Source organism: Ranitomeya variabilis, chromosome 6 (genome assembly GCF_051348905.1).
Source record: "Ranitomeya variabilis isolate aRanVar5 chromosome 6, aRanVar5.hap1, whole genome shotgun sequence".
Taxonomy (NCBI): domain Eukaryota; kingdom Metazoa; phylum Chordata; class Amphibia; order Anura; family Dendrobatidae; genus Ranitomeya; species Ranitomeya variabilis.
This window is the reverse complement of record NC_135237.1, coordinates 470,862,401-470,886,422: the sequence shown is the minus strand read 5'-3', so window position 1 is coordinate 470,886,422 and position 24,022 is coordinate 470,862,401. Positions and strand designations below refer to the sequence as shown.

The 24,022-nt window shown below is 45.3% G+C and overlaps 1 long non-coding RNA gene across 1 annotated transcript; it reads right to left on the bottom strand.

The window, feature by feature from the left end:
- Positions 1 to 7,632: 7,632 nt before the first annotated feature.
- On the bottom strand, positions 7,633 to 20,633 carry LOC143781295 (uncharacterized). The gene is made up of 3 exons (XR_013216650.1): positions 20,452 to 20,633; positions 10,787 to 10,869; positions 7,633 to 7,767 (listed from the first exon to the last, which is right to left on the bottom strand). It is a non-coding gene; the product is annotated as an uncharacterized LOC143781295 (long non-coding RNA).
- Positions 20,634 to 24,022: the final 3,389 nt, after the last annotated feature.

Below are 24,022 nucleotides of genomic sequence, written 5' to 3'. Positions count from 1 at the left end.
GGAATTAGCTTCTCGTGTAGACCAGCTTGCTGCTAGGGTACAGGGAATTTCTGATTATATTGTTCAGACTCCTGTTTTAGAGCCGAAGATTCCTACTCCTGATTTGTTTTTTGGTGACATGTCCAAATTTTTGAGTTTTAAAAACAACTGTAAACTGTTTTTTGTTTTGAGACCTCGATCCTCTGGTGATTCCATTCAGCAGGTTAAAATCGTTATTTCCCTGCTGCGTGGCGATCCACAGGATTGGGCATTTTCCCTAGAATCTGGGAATCCGGCTTTGCTTAATGTAGATTCCTTTTTTCAGGCTTTAGGATTATTATATGATGAACCTAATTCTGTGGATCAAGCGGAGAAGACCTTGTTGGCCCGGTCTCAGGGTCAAGAGGCGGCAGAATTATATTGTCAGAAATTTAGAAAATGGTCTGTGTTGACTAAATGGAATGATGATGCTTTGGCGGCAATTTTCAGAAAGGGTCTTTCTGAATCCGTTAAAGATGTTATGGTGGGGTTTCCCACGCCTGTCGGTCTGAGTGATTCTATGTCTCTGGCCATTCAGATTGATCGGCGCTTGCGGGAGCGCAGAACTGTGCGCGCTGTGGCGTTGTCCTCAGAACAGAGTCCTGAGCCAATGCAGTGTGATAGGATTCTGTCTAGAACAGAACGACAAGGATTCAGACGTCAGAATAGGTTGTGTTATTATTGTGGCGATGCTTCTCATGTCATTTCAGCCTGCCCTAAGCGGACAAAGAGGATCGCTAGTTCATTTACCATCAGTACTGTACAACCTAAATTTCTGTTATCTGTGTCCTTGATCTGCTCATTGTCATCATTTTCTGTCATGGCGTTTGTGGATTCAGGCGCCGCTTTGAACTTAATGGACTTTGAGTTTGCTAGGCGTTGTGGTTTTCCCTTGCAGCCTTTGCAGAACCTTATTCCTCTAAGGGGCATTGATGCTACACCTTTGGCTAAAAATAAACCCCAGTTTTGGACACAGGTGACCATGCGTATGGCGCCGGCCCATCAGGAAGATTGTCGATTTCTGGTGTTGCATAATTTACATGATGCTATCGTGCTGGGTTTTCCGTGGTTGCAGGTACATAATCCTGTGTTGGATTGGAAGTCTATGTCTGTGACTAGTTGGGGTTGTCAGGGGGTTCATAATGATGTTCCTTTAATGTCCATCTCCTCTTCTTCCTCTTCCGAAAATCCAGAGTTTTTGTCTGATTTTCAGGATGTATTCGATGAGCCCAAGTCCAGTTCTCTTCCACCGCACAGGGACTGTGATTGTGCGATTGATTTGATTCCAGGCTGTAAGTTTCCTAAGGGCCGACTCTTCAACCTGTCTGTGCCTGAACATACCGCTATGCGGAGTTATGTTAAGGAGTCTTTGGAGAAAGGGCATATTCGGCCATCTTCTTCACCGATGGGAGCGGGATTTTTTTTTGTGGCTAAGATGGATGGCTCCTTGAGACCCTGTATTGATTATCGCCTCTTGAATAAGATCACGGTCAAGTTTTAATACCCTTTACCTTTGCTTTCCGATTTGTTTGCTAGGATTAAGGGGGCTAGTTGGTTTGCAAAGATTGACCTTCGGGGGGCGTATAATCTTGTTCGTATTAAGCAGGGTGATGAATGGAAAACTGCGTTCAATACGCCCGAAGGCCATTTTGAATACCTTGTGATGCCGTTCGGGCTCACTAATGCTCCATCTGTTTTTCAATCTTTCATGCATGATATCTTCCGGACTTATATTGATAAATTCTTGATTGTATATCTGGACGATATTTTGATTTTTTCTGATGATTGGGAGTCTCATGTGGAACAGGTCAGGAGGGTATTTCAGATTCTTCGTGACAATGCTTTGTTTATGAAGGGGTCTAAGTGTCTCTTTGGGGTGCAGAAGGTTTCTTTTTGGGGTTTTATTTTTTCTCCTTCATCTATTGAGATGGATCCGGTTAAGGTTCAGGCCATTCATGATTGGATTCAACCCACATCCGTAAAGAGCCTTCAGAAATTTTGGGGTTTTGCAAATTTTTATCGCCGTTTCATTGCTAACTTTTCCAGCGTGGTTAAACCCTTGACCGATTTGACGGAGAAAGGCGCTGATGTGGCGAATTGGTCCTCTGCGGCTGTTTCTGCCTTTCAGGAGCTTAAATGTCGATTTACTTCTGCTCTGGTGTTGCGCCAACCGGATGTTTCTCTTCCGTTTCAGGTTGAGATTGACGCTTCTGAGATTGGGGCAGGGGCCGTTATGTCTCAGAGGGATCCTGTGGGTTCCTTGATGAAACCGTGTGCCTTCTTTTCCCATAAATTTTCGCCTGCTGAACGCAATTATGATGTCGGCAATCGGGAGTTGTTGGCTATGAAGTGGGCGTTTGAGGAGTGGCGACATTGGCTTGAGGGAGCTAAGCACCGTATTGTGGTCTTGACCGATCATAAGAATCTGATTTACCTCGAGTCTGCCAAACGGTTGAATCCTAGACAGGCTCGATGGTCCTTGTTTTTTTCCCGTTTTGATTTTGTGGTCTCGTATCTCCCGGGTTCTAAGAATATTAAGGCTGATGCCCTCTCTAGGAGTTTTTCGCCTGATTCTCCTGAGGTTCTTGAACCGGTCGGCATTCTGAAAGAAGGGGTGGTCCTTTCTGCCATTTCCCCTGATTTACGATGGGTTCTTCAGGAATTTCAGGCTGACACACCTGACCGCTGTCCTGTGGGGAAACTGTTTGTTCCTGACAGATGGACTAGTAGAGTGATTTCCGAGGTTCACTGTTCTGTGTTGGCTGGTCATCCTGGTATTTTTGGTACCAGAGACTTGGTTGGTAGGTCCTTTTGGTGGCCTTCTTTATCACGTGATGTGCGTTCCTTTGTACAGTCCTGTGGGACTTGTGCGCGGGCCAAGCCTTGTTGTTCCCGTGCTAGTGGATTGCTTTTGCCATTGCCAGTCTCTGAGAGGCCCTGGACGCATATTTCTATGGATTTTATTTCTGATCTTCCGGTTTCCCAGAGGATATCTGGGTTGTCTGTGACCGGTTCTCTAAGATGGTTCATTTGGTGCCTTTGCCTAAATTGCCTTCCTCTCCAGATTTAGTTTAGTTGTTTTTTCAGCATGTGGTTCGTTTGCATGGTATTCCGGAGAATATTGTGTCTGACAGAGGTTCCCAGTTTGTTTCTAGGTTTTGGCGGGCCTTTTGTGCTAGGCTGGGCATTGATTTATCTTTTTCCTCTGGATTTCATCCTCAGACAAATGGCCAAACCGAGCGAACTAATCAGACCTTGGAGACTTATTTGAGATGCTTTGTGTCTGCTGATCAGGATGATTGGGTGGCCATTTTGCCGTTGGCCGAGTTTGCCTTTAATAATCGGGCTAGTTCGGCTACTTTGGTTTCGCCTTTTTTTGTAGTTTTGGTTTTCATCCTCGTTTTTCTTCTGGGCAGGTTGAGCCTTCTGACTGTCCTGGTGTGGATACTGTGGTTGACAGGTTGCAGCAGATTTGGGCTCAGGTGGTGGACAATTTGGTGTTGTCTCAGGAGGAGGCTCAACATTTTGCTAACCGTCGTCGGTGTGTTGGTTCCCGGCTTCGGGTTGGGGATCTGGTCTGGTTGTCTTCCCGTCATGTTCCTATGAAGGTTTCTTCTCCTAAGTTTAAGCCACGGTTTATTGGTCCTTATAGGATTTCTGGGATTATTTATCCGGTGTCTTTTCGATTGGCGCTTCCGGCCTCTTTTGCTATCCATAAAGTCTTCCATAGATCTTTATTGCGGAAATATGTGGTACCCGTTGTTCCCTCTGTTGATCCTCCTGCCCCTGTGTTGGCTGATGGGGAGTTGGAGTATGTGGTTGAGAAGATTTTGGATTCTTGTTTTTCGAGGCGGAGGCTTCAGTATCTTGTCAAATGGAAGGGTTATGGCCAGGAGGATAATTCTTGGGTTTTTGCCTCTGATGTACATGCTGCTGATTTGGTTCATGCTTTTCATCTGGCTCGTCCTGATCAGCCTGGGGGCTTTGGTGAGGGTTCGGTGACTCCTCCTCAAGGGGGGGTACTGTTGTGAATTCTGCTTTTGGGCTCCCTCCGGTGGTTGTAGGTGGTAATGCAGTTGTCCCTGAGTTGCAGTCCTGGTCAGGTGTATCTGCTGATTGCAGTTCTGACTGGGGTATTTAGGCTTGCAGGATTCATTAGTCCTTGCCAGTTATCCATGGTTTTGGAGGTGTTGGTCATTGTTTGGTTCCTTCTGCCTTGTTGCCAAATCAGCAAAGATAAGTGTTTGGATTTGTTTTTGTGGCACACATGCTGTGTGCTTAATAATTCCGTGCTATTCATTGTTTTTTTGTCCTGCTTGATTGTGTAAGTATTTTCTCAGTCTTGTTGGATTCTCAGGAGTTGCAGATATACATTCCATGTCTTTAGTTAGATTGTGGAACTTTTTGTATTATCTGCTGTGGATATTTTTGAAGGGTTTTAATACTGAGCGCATAGTATTCTGTCCTATCTTTCCCTATTTAGCTAGAGTGGCCTCTTTTGCTGAATTCTGTTTTTCTGCCTGCGTGTGTCTTTCTTCTCCTACTCACAGTCAATATTCGTGGGGGGCTGCCTATCCTTTGGGGTTCTGCTCTGAGGCAAGATAGTATTCCTATTTCCATCTATAGGGGTATTTAGTCCTCCGGCTGTGTTGAGGTGTCTAGGGCTTGTTAGGCACACCCCACGGCTACTTCTAGTTGCGGTGTTAGTTCAGGGTTTGCGGTCAGTACAGCTTCCACCTACTCCAGAGAAAGTTCCATGCGGCTCCAAAGTCACCGGATCATAACAGGAATCTGAGCCTGAAGTAAAGGCAGAGCCAGAACTGCATCATCAGGAGCTGGTGAGTGCACCTCGGCCCCTCACCCCAGAAGTCCAGCAGGTCCCTCAGCCTCCTATCCCGTGGAGGGAGCCCCTATGCAGCAGACCCACGCTCTGCAGCATTTCAACCCTCGGTCAGTCCCGTTCCCAACCGCAGTTGGAGGGCCCGTTTCCATCTCCCAGGCAGGCTGCCTGGATTGCGGGAGTAATTGAGCAGAAGAAATAACGTGAAAAGGAGGTCTGGGCAGAACTGCGCCAACCCGGAGGGGTTGCCATGTGTGGGTTGTCTGGTCTTAAAACACAGTCTGTTGCTACAGCCGCACATGGTCCATTAGTCCAAGGACTCGTTTCTCCTTAAGGGTGAAGTTCCATCATCCAGCAGAAGGATCGCAATGAAATTTAAAGGTGGGGGTCCACACAAAACATGAAACTTTGGCCTGTACCAGCCTTACTGCACCATTGCTCTGGTGCTACACGACTCCTTTGCCCACTGGGACATGGAACAGTCCCACTTTATTTGGTGCAACTAGCACTATACATACAGATGGAGTTTATTGACGTTCACTTATCAGCGAGATCCGTCCCGTGTCGCCTGATCACCTGAATTCTGTGCCCGTGTTCGGGCTGATGATGACGCTGCGGCCGCGGTTGTCATAGGTTGCCAAGACATGGCAGGGGTATTAGTTGGCCGTGCAGTGGCCTGGGAATGGGGTTCTGCCTGGGCTGATTCTGAGCCTGCATAAACCCCAATCCCCCTTCTTCCTAACGGCAGCAGCATAAAACCCCCATGGACTGATAACCTGACGGACAGGTCAGGTTAGTAAGGTATTGTAAGAAAAAGTTATTAACGGACAGCTTAGAAGGCTTGGTCCTGTGAGCAGTCGTAACCGAGTCTTTACGGACTGAAAGTGCACCTGGGGGGCTATGTGCCAGGCACCAAAGTTTTATTAAACACATTAATATGTTTTTTTTTATCATTGGCTCCCACATGAGCCGTAAGACTTTCTGCAGCAGGTGGTATCCGGTGTACCTGCTGAACCACTTCGCTTAAAATCGGTTCTACCTCGTTTACATCCCTGCGATGAGTATCACGTTGTAAATAATAACGTTTTCATATGGCATGGTCGGGTACAACCATCATAAAAAGAACGGGGAATGTAAGGGGTCACAGAGACTGTTTTATACCCCAAGCACATCCCATTTAAACATTATTAAATGTTGCTAATTGTATATGTTTTTTTTACCTTATGCTGCTATGTTTATAATTGATGTGTAAATACTGTTGTATACTGCATACTGTAAGATGTGCATTATGTTGTAGCGTAGGGAGAGTGTAGTAAGTGGTTAGGACACTAGATGGAGATACTTTAGTATTATACTTTCCTAGGAACAGTGACAGTTAAATTAGGAGGAGCCTGCTGTGGGTAAGAAACGGGATTTCCTGTTTTTAGTTTAGTGAACACAGGCAGATGGTACAACTCAGAGGGGCCAGGGAGTCCCAGGCATCCCAAAGGGTTTAAGAGCCCAGAACAGCGCAGCAGCTCCATAATGTTTGAATAAAAGGGCGCAGGTGTCCACTGCCAGTGGGTAAGCAAGTTACAGCTAAAGAATTTCAGCAGGATAGAGACGCAAGTAGCTCCAAAATGTGACAGCTTTCTAAGCAGGCAGACGCTCTTCAGTCTGGAGTGAAACAGATGAGGGAATACCTAAGAGTAGTCATGCTGAACAGGGAGGAAGCTGCAGTAGCGAACTGGTCAGTACATCCCGGGGAAACCTTGGGAGGAATTAGTGAAGACACAGGGAAAGAAAAAGATGTGAACGATGTCATATTCTGTGTTGATGCTGTAACTAATGAGGATGTGCTGCGATTGGATACAAGTAAAGTTCCTCATTTAAAGTTTGAAATGGACTCTGCCCATTTGTGCTCTTCAACATCAGCAGCCGAGCTTTAGCAGCCTTGATCGGACCCTGACGGTGTAGAAGAAGGTATGCAAGAAAAGGGACATTGTTTATATGTGTCGGGAGGCCAGGGCGCGCTTAACCAGATATTCTCAGCCACGACTATGGCCCTGGCTCTGCCCCTCACAAATCCTCAGTGTATTGTACTATTGTAACTATTGTAATCAATCGGTCCTTAGTCCACTAAAAAAGCTGTGGTTAATTAATGCACACCTAGTGTAAATGCTGGGAAGAGCCGGTCTATAATCTATTGTGAATGTTGTGGTAAGTCAGTCCACAGACCTTTGAAAATAACTGGCAGTCAGATCACAGTTTGGTATTATTACTGTGATCGGATGATACACCTAGTCAAAAAGCTATAGTCAGTCAGAGCATAGTTTATTGTAAATGTTGTGGTAAGGTTAGTCCACAGTCAGGTATAAATACTGTGCTCAGTCAGTCCACACCTAGTGGAAATGCTATAGTCAATTGGTGCACAGACTATAGTAAATGTTGCTGTCAGTCAGTCCAGTCTTGTATAAATACTGGGCTCAGTCAATGCACATCTAGAGTAAATGCTGTGTTCTGTCAGTCCTCGGTCCAGTGTGAATGCTGTGGTCAGTCTCGTGTAAACACGGCATTGATTATTTCAATGCTGATAGGAAGAGTATTTTATAAAATATAAGAGGGGATTCCCAATTTGGAAGACAGAGGATAATGAGAAGAAATGTTCCCCATCTCTGTACCTGAGATATGGTGGTGTTATACTAGGAGTTGTGTATAGAAGATGTACATTTGAAAAAACACATACAGCATATTGTCATGTATCAGGAAGGTGTTATTACACCTCCGCAGATCTAGAACTCAAGCCTAGACCAACGATTATCAGTAATTAATATGAAAATTAATTACCTCCTATGTGATACTTCTGATTGTCTTCTTGGAATCCACAAAGAAAAATGTCACGTTCCACCATCTCACTGGGATTCAGTCATCTGTAAAAAGACAAATATATGATAATATGTTCCTGCTACATGCTATACACACCAATAAGTATAACACACTGGAGTCAAAATTACTTATCTCAGAGATAATGACTGTGGTCAGTCTATACACAGTGTATTGTAAAAGCTGCAGCCAGTCAGTCCACAGTCTACTGTAAGGCTGTGTGCACACGTTCCGGATTTTTCGCTATAAAAACGCGAAAAAACCGTGAAAAAAAGCATACATTAAGCATCCTATTATTAGAATGCAATCCGCAATTTTTGTGTACATGTTATTCTCGCCTTCTGACGGCCCCCGATCTCCTCAGCGGTGCACGTGGCCGCTTCCGTTCCCATGGATGCTTTACGCGAAGGACCTTTGTGACGTCACGGTTATGTGACCGCAACATCATCCCAGGTCCTTCACACAAAGCATCTATGGGAATGGAAGCCACCGCGTGCACCGCTGAGGAGATCGGGGGCCATCGGAAGGTGAGAATAACCTTTTAATACATTTTTTAAATTATTTTTAATGTTCTATCTTTTTACTATTGATGCCGCATAGGCAGCATCAATAGTAAAAAGTTGGTCACACTTGTCAAGCACTATGTTTGGCAAGTGTGACCAACCTGTAAATCAGTTTTCTAAGCAATGCTACAGATCACTTGGAAAACACTAGCATTCTACAAGCTAATTACGCTTGCAAAACCCTAGTGTTTAGCGGGAAAACGCATGCCAATTACGCATACCTATTTCCCACGGCAGGGAGTTCCGTAATTGGCTCGGAAATTTCCGTGGCAATTCCGGACGTGTGCACATATCCTTAAAGTTTTGGTCAGTCAGTCCACAGTCTAGTTTAAATATTGTAATCAGTCGGTCCTTACTCTAGTATTAATACTGTGGGTAATTAGTCTACATGCAGTGCCCCAGAGTCCTGGTCGTTGCAGTACTGTCGCTCCGCCACTAAGGGGAGTGATGGTACGTCTGATGGCACCAAAGGAGTTCACCTGACCAGGTATCACAGTCACACATTACGTTTCACAACCCGGCCACCAGGGGGAGCAAAGGGTTCTATGTATTAGGCCACACCTCACACTTTGGTAAAACTGGGGTCGGGGAGGAAGTTAGGAGAGAAGCTGACTGGGTTTTGCCCGGGCAACATCTAGTGAGAGGAGAGCATTGCTTGGGAAGATCCAGGGAGGTCCCTGTCAGGGGTGGGATCCCGGCAGTGGTCTAGCACGGGTCAGATCGTTACGGAACCAAGCCTGCACCTGATTGCGGCGGTATCTTAAGAAAGGACAGGAAGCGAGATATATTGTGGAGAAGTGAGAAACGAGATCACAGACACAGCACTAAGGAGATAACCGGGAGGAGTCTTGCCCCCTAAGACCGCGGCAACATCCTTCCGAGGCGCGTAGCCGGTGACCGGAATACCGAGGGAGTAAAACAACTCTACGCACTACTCCAGCCACGGCTGGGCAGTTGACTTTAGGTTGGCTGTCTCACGATTTTCACCTAATGAAGACAACGGAGGCAATTGTGGGAGAGGGGCATCTCTAGGGTCCCAGAATAACTCCAGGCCTACCCCGTCATACGGTGGGCGTCCTTTCCATACCATCTGGGGGACGGAGAGAAAGAAAGAACAGAAACAGATACGACAGTTGTGAGGACTATCCCGTGGTGCTCAGCAGGGAGCTACTACAACACACAGGCGCTAGTAGGAAGGCTACTGATTTCCACCTGCAACGGGAACTCTGGATGTGCCTTCGGACCGGCCGGTCTCGGACAAGCCCTGTAAGCAGTGCTCTGGATTGCGGATTGCTGAAGTCTACAGTAAAAGGTAAAGAGACTACAACCCTGTGTCCTCGTTGTTCTTTGCACCTTCCAACCTCCCATCACCTTTCATTGCGGCGCCCCTTAGCAGGGCCACGGACCGGGTCGGGCCACCGTGACATCCCCTGAACCGAGAGAGACAGACCCGGTAATGAGTACCCCACGGTCCTGCGTTTGGGGGCTGCTGCATACACCTAAAGGAAATGCTAGGATGAGTCGGTCTATAATCAGTTGTGAAAGTTGTGGTCAGGTCCACAGACCACTGTAAATGACAGTCCACAGTCTGGCATTATTACTGTGATCGATTGATACACACCTAACTAAAAACCTATAGTCAGTCGGAGCACAGTTTATTGTTAATGTTGCTGTAAGACACTCCACAGTCTGGTATAAATACTGTGCTCAGTCAGTCCACAGACTACTGTAAATCTTGTGGCTAGTCAATCATCAGTGTATTGTATTATTGTAACTATTGTAATCAGTCGGTCCTTAGTCCACTATAAATGATGTGGTTAATTAATGCACACCTAGTGTAAATGCTGGGAAGAGCCGGTCTATAATCTATTGTGAATGTTGTGGTAAGTCAGTCCACAGACCTTTGAAAATAACTGGCAGTCAGATCACAGTTTGGTATTATTACTGTGATCGGATGATACACCTAGTCAAAAAGCTATAGTCAGTCAGAGCATAGTTTATTGTAAATGTTGTGGTAAGGTAGTCCACAGTCAGGTATAAATACTGTGCTCAGTCAGTCCACACCTAGTGGAAATGCTATAGTCAATTGGTGCACAGACTATAGTAAATGTTGCTGTCAGTCAGTCCAGTCTTGTATAAATACTGGGCTCAGTCAATACACATCTAGAGTAAATGCTGTGTTCTGTCAGATCCAGTGTGAATGCTGTGGTCAGTCTCATGTAAACACGGCATTGATTATTTCAATGCTGATAGGAAGAGTATTTTATAAAATAAAAGAGGGGATTCCCAATTTGGAAGACAGAGGATAATGAGAAGAAATGTTCCCCATCTCTGTACCTGAGATATGGTGGTGTTATACTAGGAGTTGTGTTTATAAGATGTACATTTGAAAAAACACATACAGCAAATTGTCATGTATCAGGAAGGTGTTATTACACCTCCGCAGATCTAGAACTCAAGCCTAGACCAACGATTATCAGAAATTAATATGAAAATTAATTACCTCCTATGTGATACTTCTGATTGTCTTCTTGGAATCCACAAAGAAAAATGTCACGTTCCACCATCTCACTGGGATTCAGTCATCTGTAAAAAGACAAATATATGATAATATGTTCCTGCTACATTCTATACACACTGTAAGAGGGCTGCCGGACAAGTCCTTGAGGGGAGACATGTGTCATCGCGGCTGTTAGCTGCGATGATGTGAGCTCGTAAGTATGCTTCAGCACCTATAGTGCTGGGAGAGTTATTTGGGCCATTCCAGGGCCGGGTGTTTCGAGCGGTCATTAGAGGGGCGTATTTTGGCAGATAAAATGGCCGAGTCTCTCATTCAGTGTGTGGCTGGAGGTTAGGAGATCTCCAGTGTGTGTGGTTAAAGACACTGACCCGAGTGGGCAGACCCGCAGGGCTGTATGGACTACTTACCTGCAGATCGTGTTTACCTTCAATTGGTGTTGCAAAAGGCACTGACCTGAGCGGGTCGACCCGCAATACCATATGGTTTTTTTTCGGTTTTGTTTTCACTTTGTTCCAGAAAAGGCTCTGTTTTGTTTTGCCTCCCGGAGCGGTTTATGAAGTAAAATAAACTTGCCTGGAGTATTGCATGAAAACCGTGTCCTGTGCGTACCTCAAGAGCAACTGAGTGAGTACGGATCCCTACAATACCAATAAGTATAACACACTATGTTGTGGTCAGTTAGTCCACAGACAAATGTAAATGATGTACAATGTCTTTCCATAGTCTGGTATAAATACTGTGGATGGTATGTCCACACTGTGATGCAGTGACCCCTGTAACAGGCGTATTGAGGCCATAGGAATGCATGGCAATTGCAGGCATGACTGTGACACTTATCTTTGCAGATTTGGCAGCAGGGCAGGAGGAACCAGACAGAGATGCAAAACCTCCATGAACAATGGACAACTGGCAAGGACTAATGAATCCTGCACACCTAAATACCCCAGTCAGAACTGCAATCAGCAGAGACACCTGACCAGGATTGCAGCCCAGGGACAACTGCATTACCACCAACAACCACCGGAGGGAACCCAAGAGCAGAATTCACAACAATAAATGTGAAAACAAAACAGTGCTGTATTTTTGTGTCCCATGAATGGCAACAGCTTGTGTATTTTCTATGTTATGCAACTCATTCTGCTGTTGCTAGAGAGAAGCTCTGTCTTCTGAAGTTTGTCCCTTTGTTCCTTCTGTAGTTGATGATGTTAGCCCTTGCTCCTCCCTTCTTCTTCATTATCAGTTTGCTGTAGCCATCTTTGGATGCACATGTATACTTCTCTGTTTGGAATTACTCTTTCTACCTGCTGCATTGTACTTAATACAATATTTCAGAGAACATCAACTCTGTTTCTCCTGGACTTTTATTACAAGTCACTGCTAACTGAGTTGGCACTATCTGAGGATGCCTGGCATATGAGTACAACAATCATACAGTTATCTAAGGTATTGATGGCAAAGGATTTAGAGACTCATACTGCCTTGAAAAGTCAGAATATGTATATTCTCAGGTATGAGGAAGGTGTTATTACACCTCCGCTGGTCAAGAACTCATGCCTATGTAAGGAGGAGAACTGGGCTGCAGGTACCTGTACCAAGCCACGTTTGGAACTGTTGAGGCTGTCTCCCCTGTTGCCCTGAGGAAGAAATAGTGTGCAGGACCAACCTCTTGACCCGGGGGGAATGGCCAATGTAAAAGCAAAAGCGCACGAAGTTAGGCTCAGTTTCCCGCCACCGCGCAGAGAGCAGCAGGGTGAGCAGCATGCTCTGCATTGCGCACAGCAACTCCGAGACGGGCTGCGACCAGAACTACCTGTGACCCCCAGCGTGATCGCAGCCGAGGGAAGCGCAGCACGTCGAGGAATTCGTCGGGCAGCGCTAGTACAGAGGAGCCAGGCCCACCTGCAGGACTTGGTGCTGCGATCCATGCTGCCAGCCAGAGGACAGTAGTCCCCACTTTACTTCAGCCGCAGAGGTCGCTTCAGTTGTATCAGATCATTGACTAGTGGCTCAGCAGGTAAAACCCATGACCGCCTGCAACCACCAGAAGACGGACCGTTGGTTCCAGAAATCCACCGGAACAGCATCGTGTCAGCCATTGTTGGCGCCACTGCCTGCAAAATTTCAATTGTGGACTGGGAAACCCTTGACAAGATAAGTGATTTAAAAGAACTGCCATTACCTTGTTTTCTTTCTTATTAACATTGCCCATTGTTTACCATCTTACTGTTTAACCCTTTACCTCCCTGCGAAGAGTTAACCCCCTGTTTAATTAAAACTTTTACATTTCTTATCTCTTGCTCTGCCTCCTGTCTGTCACTGAATCCCGCAATCTGCTTACACCTAGACCAACAGTTATTATCAGTAATTTATATTAATGACCTGTCTTTTGAATCTTGTGATTCTTTTTGCAGCCGAAAATAAATATTGTCACGTTTCACATTCCACCATCTCAATGGGCAGCAGTAACAGGCAAAAAGTCAGACATATAATGATATATTTCTGGTATACAATAAAAATGATTGAAAAAAAATAGATGATTAACTTTAGTGCACTCGTTACAGAACAGTATTTGTTATTTATGAAGTCCCATTTACTTACCGTATTTTTCGGACTATAAGACGCACCGGACCATAAGGCGCACCCCAAATTTGGGGTGAAAATTGCAGAAAAAAAGATTTTTTATAAGATGGGGGTCCGTCTTATTGTCCGAATTTACAGTATCTTACCTGAAGGCTGGCGGTGGCAGAGCAGGGTCACAGGAGGCATGGTGTCGGCAGAGGTGGGGTGATGCAGTACGGCGTGCACCTGAGCAGGGTCCCTTCCTGCTTAGGTGGGCGACGCCACGGCCTGGTTACCGGCAGAGGTGCTGGGATGAGGAGGTGCTGGGATGAGGAGGTGCTGGGATGAGGAGGTGCTGGGATGAGGAGGTGCTGGGATCAGGAGGTGCTGGGATCAGGAGGTGCTGCGATCAGGAGGTGCTGCGATCAGGAGGCGCAGTGACAGGTATGGTGTGAGAGGGTCCCTTTCCCCGGTGAGGTGATGCAGCAGCCCGGTAAGCAGCAGAGCCGGGTGAATGCTGTTGTTATCGGTGGCGGCGGCCATCTCCCGGTGGCCGCGCGTGCGCAGATGAAGCGCTCTGCTTCCCGGGGCTTCAGGAAAATGGCCACGGGAGGCCACGCGTGCGCAGATGGAGATCGCGGCGGCCATTTTCCTGAAGCTCAAAACTTCAGAAAAATGGCCGCCACGATCCCCATCTGCGCACGCGTGGCATCCCGCGGCCATTTTCCTGAAGCCCCGGGAAGCAGAGCGCTTCATCTGCGCACGCGCGGCCCCCGGAAGATGGCCGCCACCACCGATGGCAACAGGATTCACCCGGCTCTGCTGCTTACCGGGCTGCTGCATCACCTTACCGGGGAAAGGGACCCCGCTCACTGCGCCTCCTCATCTCCGCACGTCTGCCGCCGCACCTCTGCCGCCGCACCTCTGCCACCGCACCTCTGCCGCCATGGGTAAGCCTGCATTTCGACTATTAGACGCACCCCCCATTTTCCCCCCTTTTTTTGGGGGGAAAAAGTGCGTCTTGTAGTCCGAAAAATACGGTAATTGAAAATATTTTTGTTTAATTTTTGTACTATTATGTGACATTAATACATTTACACTGTATGCAGAATTATTAGGCAAGTTGTATTTTAGAGGATTATTTTTATTATTGATCAACAACTATGTTCTCAATCAACCCAAAAGACTCATAATTATCAAAGCTTAATATTTTTGGAAGTTGGAGTGGTTTTTTTTTTAGATTTGGCTATCTTAGGGGGATATCTGTTTGTGCAGGTAACTATTACTGTTCAGAATTATTAGCAAGCTTAATAAAAACCAAATATATTCCCATCTCATTTGTTTATTTCACCAGGTAAACCAATATAACTGCACAAAATTTAGAAATAAACATTTCTGACATGCAAAAACACCCCCCCCAAAATTAGTGACCAATATAGCCACCTTTCTTTATGATAACACTCAGCAGCCTTCCATCCATAGATTCTGTCAGTTGCTTTATCTGTTTACGATCAACATTGCGTGCAGCAGCCACCACAGCCTCCCAGACACTGTTCCGAGAGGTGGACTGTTTTCCCTCCCTGTAGATCTCACATTTTATGAGGGACCACAGGTTCTCTATAGGGTTCAGATCAGGGGAACAAGGGGGCCATGTCATTATTTTTTCTTCTTTGAGACCATTACTGGCCAGCCACGCTGTGGAGTAGTTGGAGGCATGTGATGGAGCATTGTCTTGCATGAAAATCATGTTTTTCTTGAATGATACCGACTTCTTCCTGTACCACTGCTTGAAGAAGTTGTCTTCCAGAAACTGGCAGTAGGTCTGGGAGTTGAGCTTCACTCCATCCTCAACCCGAAAAGGTCCCACAAGTTCATCTTTGATGATACCAGCCCATACCAGTACCCCACCTCCACCTTGCTGGCGTCTGAGTCGGAGTGGAGCTCTCTGCCCTTTACTGATCCAGCCTCTGGCCCATTCATTTGGCCCATCAAGAGTCACTCTCATTTCATCAGTCCATAAAACCTTTGAAAAGTCAGTCTTAAGATGTTTCTTGGCCCAGTCTTGATGTTTTATCTTATGTTTCTTGTTCAAAGGTGGTCGTTTTTCAGCCTTATCTTGGCCATGTCCCTGAGTATCGCACACCTTGTGCTTTTTGTTACTCCAGTAACGTTGCAGCTCTGAAATATGGCAAAGCTGGTGGCAAATGGCATCTTGGCAGCTTCACGCTTGATTTTCCTCAATTCATGGACAGTTATTTTCCGCCTTTTTTGCCCAACACGCTTCTTGCGACCCTGTTGGCTATTTGCCTTTCCAATGCTTGATTGTTTGGTGATCATGCTTCAAAAGTTTGGCCATTTCAAGACTGCTGCATCCCTGTGCAAGACATCTCACAATTTTGGACTTTTCAGAGCCTGTCAAATCTCTCTTCTGACCCATTTTGCCAAAGGAAAGGAAGTTGCCTAATAATTAAGCACACCTTATATCGGGTTTTGATGTCATTAGACAACACCCCTCCTCATTACAGAGATGCACATCACATGATTTACTTAATTGGTAGTTGGCTCTCAAGCCTGAACAGCTTGGAGTAGGACAACATATATAAAAGTATCATGTGATCAAAATACAACTTGCCTAATAATTCTGCACACAGTGTATTGCAGTTAAATCCCTACCTTCCTCTCACCTTTCAATTCCCTTCTAAAAATCAGGAGGGAGAGAGAAGTAACAAGAAAAAGTTAAAAAAATAAGAAAATATGTGCCATAGCTGCGGACTGTGATATAGAGCCCATAAGTCAGGCTCCCCTCTCCTGGCATCATACTTTCAATTTTATTGTACAGTTGAAAGAAATGATGGAGGAGGGAGCTGTCAGGTCCCTCCTCCATTATTTTCCCTCTGCGTCTCAGCTCTGACATCTCAGTACAGCACAGCGAGCGCGATGATGTCATTACATCATGCTTGCTCCGCCAAGCAGTGCAGAGCTGCAGACCACAATTTAATTAGTGGAGGCCATATTACTGTTTGAAGTGCTTTGAAGGGCCATAAAAGAGTTTGCAGGCCAATGTAGGGGCCATTATACTGTTTGCAGAGTTGTGTTGAAGCCCTAAAAGAGTTTGCAGGGCTATGTGGCCGCCATTATACAGGGCTATATATGGGAACCATTAAAGGTTTGAAAGGTTATATTGGTATCATTGTACAGTTTGCAGGGCTCTGTATTTGTCCCAAAATAGAGCCCTGCATACTGTACATTGATACCCATATAACCTTTCAAACTGTTTAATGGTCCCCATTTACAGTATAATAGCTCCCACGTAGCCCACATAGGCCATTATACAGTTTACACGGCTACATGAGGGCCATGATACTGTTTGCGGGGCTATTATGGACCATTATACATTTTGTGGTGCTGTGTGGGTGTCCTAAAATAGTTTGCAGGACTATGCATGGGGTCATTATATAGTTTATTATATTAGGCCATAAAACATTTTGCAGAGTAATATCTGGGACATTATACAGTTTGCTAAGTGGGGGCCTTAAAACAATTTGCTGGGCTAAGTGGGGGCCATTATACAGTTTGCAGGGCTATGTGGGGCCCTAAAACATTGAAAGGCTATGTGAGGGCCATTATAGAATTTGCAGGGCTATATAAGATACGTTATATAGTTTGCAGGGCTGTGTGGGGGTCTTAAAACAGTTTGGAGGGCCATGTAGGGGCCATTATACTGTCTGGAGGGCTATGAGGTGGTCATTATGCTGTTTGAATGGCTATATGGGGGCCATTATATTATTTGGAGGACTGTTAAGGTCCATTATGCTGTGTACCAGCCATTATACAATATGGAGGGTTGTGCTGGGGCCATCATACTGTGCATAGGGTTGTGTACTAACCATCATACTGTGTGGATGGGTATAAGGGCCATTATACTATATGGTGAGCTGTTATACTGTACGGGAGGCTGTGTCAAGACCATCATACTGTGTTGGGATCACTGTGGGGTGTTACACTCTGCGGGAGTGGAGGGTAATAGAGTCATCAAACTATGATTTTAGGGTGCTATATGCGAATTCACTGTGGTGGTTTCATAGTGTGTTCAGAGGCACCTTTGTTGGCATCCATCATATTTTATGGAAACCATGAAAGGGGTATTTAGATGCATGGGAAAACTAAGGCTGCTTTCACACATCAGGTTTTTTTTTTTTCAGGCACAAACCGGCAGTTTTTGAAAAAAACGGATCCGTTTTTTTTTACGCCGGATCCTTTTTTTTCCCATACAGTTGTATTAGTGCCGGATTGTGCCTGAAGGGCATGTGTTTCATCCGTTTTGTGCCGGATCCGTCCCTTCAGGCTTTTTTGCTGGACACAAAAAACGTCCACTGCAACGTTTTTTCTGTGCGGCGAAAAAGCCTGAAGAGACGTTTTCGGCAATAAACGCATGGAACGGGTGTGTGAATGAACGGTTCCGGCTACCAAATCCGTTTTTTACACATTGAGCATGCCCAGCAGCTCTCTCTCTCATCCCCGCGGAATCAGGAAGTCAAAAATACATGCGCAGTAAAGAAAGCCAGATGCAGCTACAAAACGGATCCGGTGCATCAGTTTTTCACAATTTACACCGGATCCGTTTTTTTGCAAATTTGCCGCATTTAGCCTGAAACCAAAAACCTGATGTGTGAAAGCAGCCTTAGGGGCTTCAATAGGAGGAAAATTATTTTGGAAGGACTGTAAATTTTCTGAGTTATGCCCTTATGTGGCACTGCTAAATACTCATTTTTTATTTTTTTTTTGGGTGGGGAGGTGACATTTGGAACTTATGCTATGGGGCCCCATGATTTCTAAGTACTCCCCTGTATGCTGTGAGGAGATGGACATATTGCCCTGCTCCCCCTTGAAGACATCAGTCCTTTGTATAATGTGATGTGTAATCTGAATAGTGTCCTGTGTCTTCTGTACATCTTGTGTCCTGTGAAGTGTAAGGGTACTGTCACACATTGGCACTTTGATCGCTACGACGGTACGATCCGTGACGTTCCAGCGATATCCATACGATATCGCTGTGTCTGACACGCAGCAGCGATCAGGGACCCTGCTGAGAATCGTACGTCGTAGCAGATCGTTTGGAACTTTCTTTCGTCGCTGGATCTCCCGCTGTCATCGCTGGATCGTTGTGTGTGACAGCGATCCAGCGATGCGTTCGCTTGTAACCAGGGTAAACATCGGGTTACTAAGCGCAGGGCCGCGCTTAGTAACCCGATGTTTACCGTGGTTACCAGCGTAAAAGTAAAAAAAAACAAACAGTACATACTCACATTCCGGTGTCTGTCCCCCGGCGTTCTGCTTCTCTGCACTGTGAGCGCCGGCCGGCCGGAAAGCGAGCACAGCGGTGACGTCACCGCTGTGCTTTCCGGCTGGCAGACACAGTGCAGAGAAGCACAGCGCCGGGGGACAGACACCGGAATGTGAGTATGTAGTGTTTGTTTTTTTTTACTTTTACGCTGGTAACCACGGTAAACATCGGGTTACTAAGCGCGGCCCTGCGCTTAGTAACCCGATGTTTACCCTGGTTACCCGGGGACTTCGGCATCGTTGGTTGCTGGAGAGCTGACTATGTGACAGCTCCCCAGCGACCACACAACCACTTACCAATGATCACGGCCAGGTCGTATCGCTGGTCGTGATCGTTGGTAAATCGTTTAGTGTGACAGTACCCTAAGATGCCTAGGTAAAGTATTATAATGTATAGTGATGTGATGCATGAAAGACAAAGATTAGGACTTAGGACATAAGGTAGTGTTTGCATAGAATGTAGATGAAAGGTTACATTTCCCCAACAACAGAGACAGGGAGAGAGTTAATGTTGGGACCAGCCCACAGGGGAGAGGACTTAGTGCTAGAGCAAGTAACCTGCTTCCTAAAGAAGTGACAAGTGTGCAGCGCTGCCGTTTGGGTGAACTACAGCAAAGGAGGTAGCATGACTAGGAACTAACAGAAGATACAGAGTGGCCTTCTACCTTAAAGGGGTCCTTGGATAGGACGACATGTCACAACAAGCCCTGAGCTTGATAAAGGCCCCTCTTGTTTGGTTGTGATGATAATGGTCTGAACTGTAAGGGTACGTTCACACAGGACTTTTTTGCTGCTTTTTTTTTGCTGCTTTTTTTTATGCTAATTAGGTGCGTTTTTTTGGTGCGTTTTTGGTGCGTTTTTTGGGTACGTTCACACAGGACTTTTTTGCTGCAGATTTTTGCTGCAGATTTTTGCTGCTTTTTTTTTATGCCAATTTTCAGCTGCTAGGACACCTCATAATGGCTCTTTACACCTTACTACCAGGAACTCCCTCACAATAGATCACAATCAGGACACCTCACAATGGCTCTTCACACCTCACAATGGCTCACAATGGCTCTTCACACCTCACTACCAGGAACTCCCTCACAATAGATCACAATCAGGACACCTCACAATGGCTCTTCACACCTCACAATGGCTCACAATGGCTCTTCACACCTCACTACCAGGAACTCCCTCACAATAGATCACAAACAGGACACCTCACAATGGCTCTTCACACCTCACAATGGCTCACAATGGCTCTTCACACCTCACTAACCACACCCCTAAGCTCTTGGCTGTGAGATCCCTTCCTGCTGGCCATGATTTTCTGCACAAAAAAAGCAGCAAATAATGCTACATGCGTTTTTTCAGCGTTTTTGCAGCGTTTTTTTCATCACCCATTCAAGTCAATGGGTGAAAAAACGCTGCAAAAACGCTGCAAAAACGCTGAAAGAAGTGACATGCCCTATGTCCAAAAAAAGCAGCAAAGCAGAAAAAACTGATCAAACAAAAAACCAACGTGTGTGCATGAGATTTCTGAAATCTCATAGGCTTTACTGGTACTGTAAAAAGCAGCTGAAAATTAGCATAAAAAAAAGCAGCAAAAAAAAGCAGCAAAAAAGTCCTGTGTGAACGTACCCTAACTCTACAGCAGCAAGTTCTAACATGCGGTATATGATGTCAAGCCTCTATGACATTGTAAAAGAAGATGGGGACAATTTGGTATGGGGGTTGCGTACAGTCTGCTGCTACCTTACCTGCAATATAGTAATGCACTGTGGTCCCAAGTAATCTACTCGTGGTCCGGAGAAAAGGTCATCGAGGTTCATAAATGGCTCTTGGGCCTAAGGTTCCCCATCCCTGCCGTAGACAATGAAAGAAAAAGAGATCTACATGCTGGACCTCTGCTCTGATTTCTCAAGATCGATGGTGATCATTAATGATGACATTTGCATGCAAACTGACCCAGGGCATTTTTCTTCAGATACAAGAGTCCTTACTTATACTAGTTTAACTTGCTGGCTTAGAATTAGCATGTATTCTGATAATTATAATTATTTATAGTGATTACCTGTGCTGGGCCACCTCTTCCACATCTTCATGCTTCACCACGACGACATCAACTGCACAAGTGATTGGAACGTAGAGAGCTGAAAGTTCTAAGTGTGGAGATCAGATTGAAGAATCCATTTTGTCTTCCTTTTCAAAGACGTCTGGCTTAATATGAGGAAGACTTGAGCAAAATAGACATTTCCTTTTATGGACGCATTCCTTTGTGATATTGTAACTTACATTCCAGAAGTGAACGTTATCAGTAGAATAGATACTCTTTGTTAGAGAATATGAGCGCTTGTACGCATGTCTGTAAATGCTTATCTCTTTGCTATATAAAAAGGAGGGGTGAGTCCCAGTGAGTCAGAGGCGAGCTCCTGGGCGATCCCTGCATATGAATACACATCTCTTGTGCTGTGTGTTATTACTTGGATCTCTCTACATCAGAAAGCCAGGGACGGATAAGGACTCAACATTTCTTGGCCGCCCGAACAGGGACCCGAGGCGAGAGTATTTACTCAAGATTTACCTGCGGATACGGACAACGGAGATCTGGGATAATGGACGGCAAATGAAAAAAAAAAAAAAACCTGGCCAGGTAAGAGACATTATTAGTTCTCTTTTATCTGCCCTGTATTATCCGAAAGATCTCTATGAGCCGTGTCATGCTGGGTTAGTCTAGTAGTGAGTAGATACCTATAGAACTCGGGTTACCATATTGTATAGATTTATGAGTCTAGTCCCTGGCAGTGTGTGAACAGTGTGTGAGCAGTGTGAAGGTTGTGACATGTTGTGAAAGAAGAATAGAAGTACGTAGAACAATAAGCCACGATTGTTAGAACAAGGTTATTGGTGAAGTCAGCCTAACTGGGTTATGAGGTAGCGTCCTTCTGGGAGACCTCCGCCCATGCTTGACTCTCCTATAGAACTTGTTTCTACATTCCCTGGATAAGGTGTGATAGAATGAGCCCAGGACGCGGTTTTCATGAGCCTGGGACAAGTATGCTAACTGACACAGAAAGTTTTGTGATCTGTATGGTGTTGCTGGGTCTGTGTGCATAATAGCACTTAAGTACGTCCTGCATATTAGAAGAAACAGAGCAGACAAGCCCTTCAATATTTTAGCTCCCTAGGAGAGAAGGCAACGAGACGCCACCAACAGAGGAAGTGGTTGTCCAAACGTCACCTGGGGTAGAAATAGCAAATATTGAAAGGATATTTTAGCTCCCTAGGAAAGAAGGCAACGAGACATCACCACAGTGATTGTCCAAACGTCACCTGGGGCAGAAATAGCTAAAATGAGAAATAAACAGACCAAAACTGTCTTAGGACAAGTGGAAGCAGCAGATATCATACAGGAAAGATGTGGAAAGATAGTCAGAAGACAGATTAGAAGAGTAAGAGAAAAATTGGGAATTTCAGAAGCACTTATGTTTAGTACAGAATGGGAAAGACTGAGTAAAGAACGAGGTGGAATTATCAAAGATAATGGGTGGGAAGAAATCATACATTGTATGATAGAGGTCTCAAAAACAGCTAAAGAGGAGAATTGGAAGTATGATCCAGACACTTCCAAATGGATCATGGGAAAGGGAAAAAGTTGTGACATAATCCCACCACCTTACGTAGATCCAAAAGCCCAATCATTTGTACCATCTGGAAGAGCAGAAGGAGGAAAACAATTTCCAGCCTTGTATCCCAATCTTGGTGGGGTAGGAGGATGGGAATGTTCACACTGTGGACAACAAAATCCAGATTGGAGAAATGATTGCCTAGCCTGTGGTACACCTAGATATGGCGCTGTACTTGCCCCTGTTAGGGTAGTACCTAGACCTTTTAGAGAAGCTGGCGCCAATGGAGTAATGGCAACCCACTACCATAACACACGGCAATACTTCCCTTGGTCCCCTGCCGAGGGTATGTCCCTCTTACATAACGCACCAGATCCTATCCAGTTTCCAGTTAGATTTGCACAGTATATACAACAAATCATGCAGACTCATGCTGGGGTCTGGGCGGACGGGGAAGAATTATGTAGAATGAAAATGTCCCCCGGACTTTTTCAGGAATTATTGACACACTTACAGCCCAATAGACCAGTGGCAGAAGGGGGTGCCTTACAGACAGAAGCATCAGGTACCCAGTTCACAGAGGCATTAATAATTTTCATGAGAGGAAAACAGAGGGAAAGGGGGTCTACAGGTGTGATTATGCAGAAATTTGGGCAAAGTATTGAAGAATATAGTCAAGAACTAGAAAATAGCTTTAGGGATGAAGGATTGGATATGACTGATGCTTCAGTAAGGAGACTTTTTACAAAACAATTAATAGAGGGGCTAGATCCGAAATTCAGAGAAAAATTTAAATCCTCTACTCCAGATTGGAGAACAATTGAACAACCAAATATTGTGAAACAACGATGTTTAGGAATAGCCATGGATATGAGAGAGAATCGTAAGCCTGTTAGAATAGCACAAGCTAATACAGGAGGAAGAGTGAGACACAATTTTCTTTGCCACTACTGTAAAAAGCCAGGTCATTTCCAAAGAGAGTGCAGGAAGAAGTTGGCAGATATAAAGTCAGGCAAATTTGTTCCCAGAAATAACCCTCCCCAAACGGACAACCAGCAGAAATCTACCATCATAGATGGTCCCATACCAGATTCAGATTGACTCAATGTGTTACAAACTTCCCTACCAGCTAGAATGTGGGGGGGAGAGAGATTCCATTTTTGATAGATACAGGTGCAACTTCCTCAATTTTGAATCAAGATTTTCTTCCGAATCCGGAAGATATTTCAGAACAAACAACTTTTGCTGAGGGTTATGATGGGGTAATTCGAACACTGCCATATACTGTGCCCCTAGAGGTCTCGTTAGGACCTAAATGTTTTGCATCCAGATTTTTGTATGCCAGAGGTGCCCCAACATGTCTGTTAGGAACTGATGTACTAAAGAAATTAGAAGCTAACATCAATTTTAGGGAAGATGGCACAGTTATGTTGACTATCCCTGATGATGCAGAATCATTAGAACAATATGTCAGAATTCAGGCTTTTGAGGATTATACTGAAGAAAAAGAGTACACCACAGATCTAGATCTCTCAATGGTCCCAGAAACACTGTGGGCACAGGGTGACACTGATGTGGGATTATTGCATATCTCTCCTGTAAAATTATCTGTGCAACCAGGAGCTGTTCTCCCACAGCTCAGACAATACCCTGTGAGTGCCCAGCAGGAATTAGCGATTACAAAACAGATAGAGGGATATAGAGA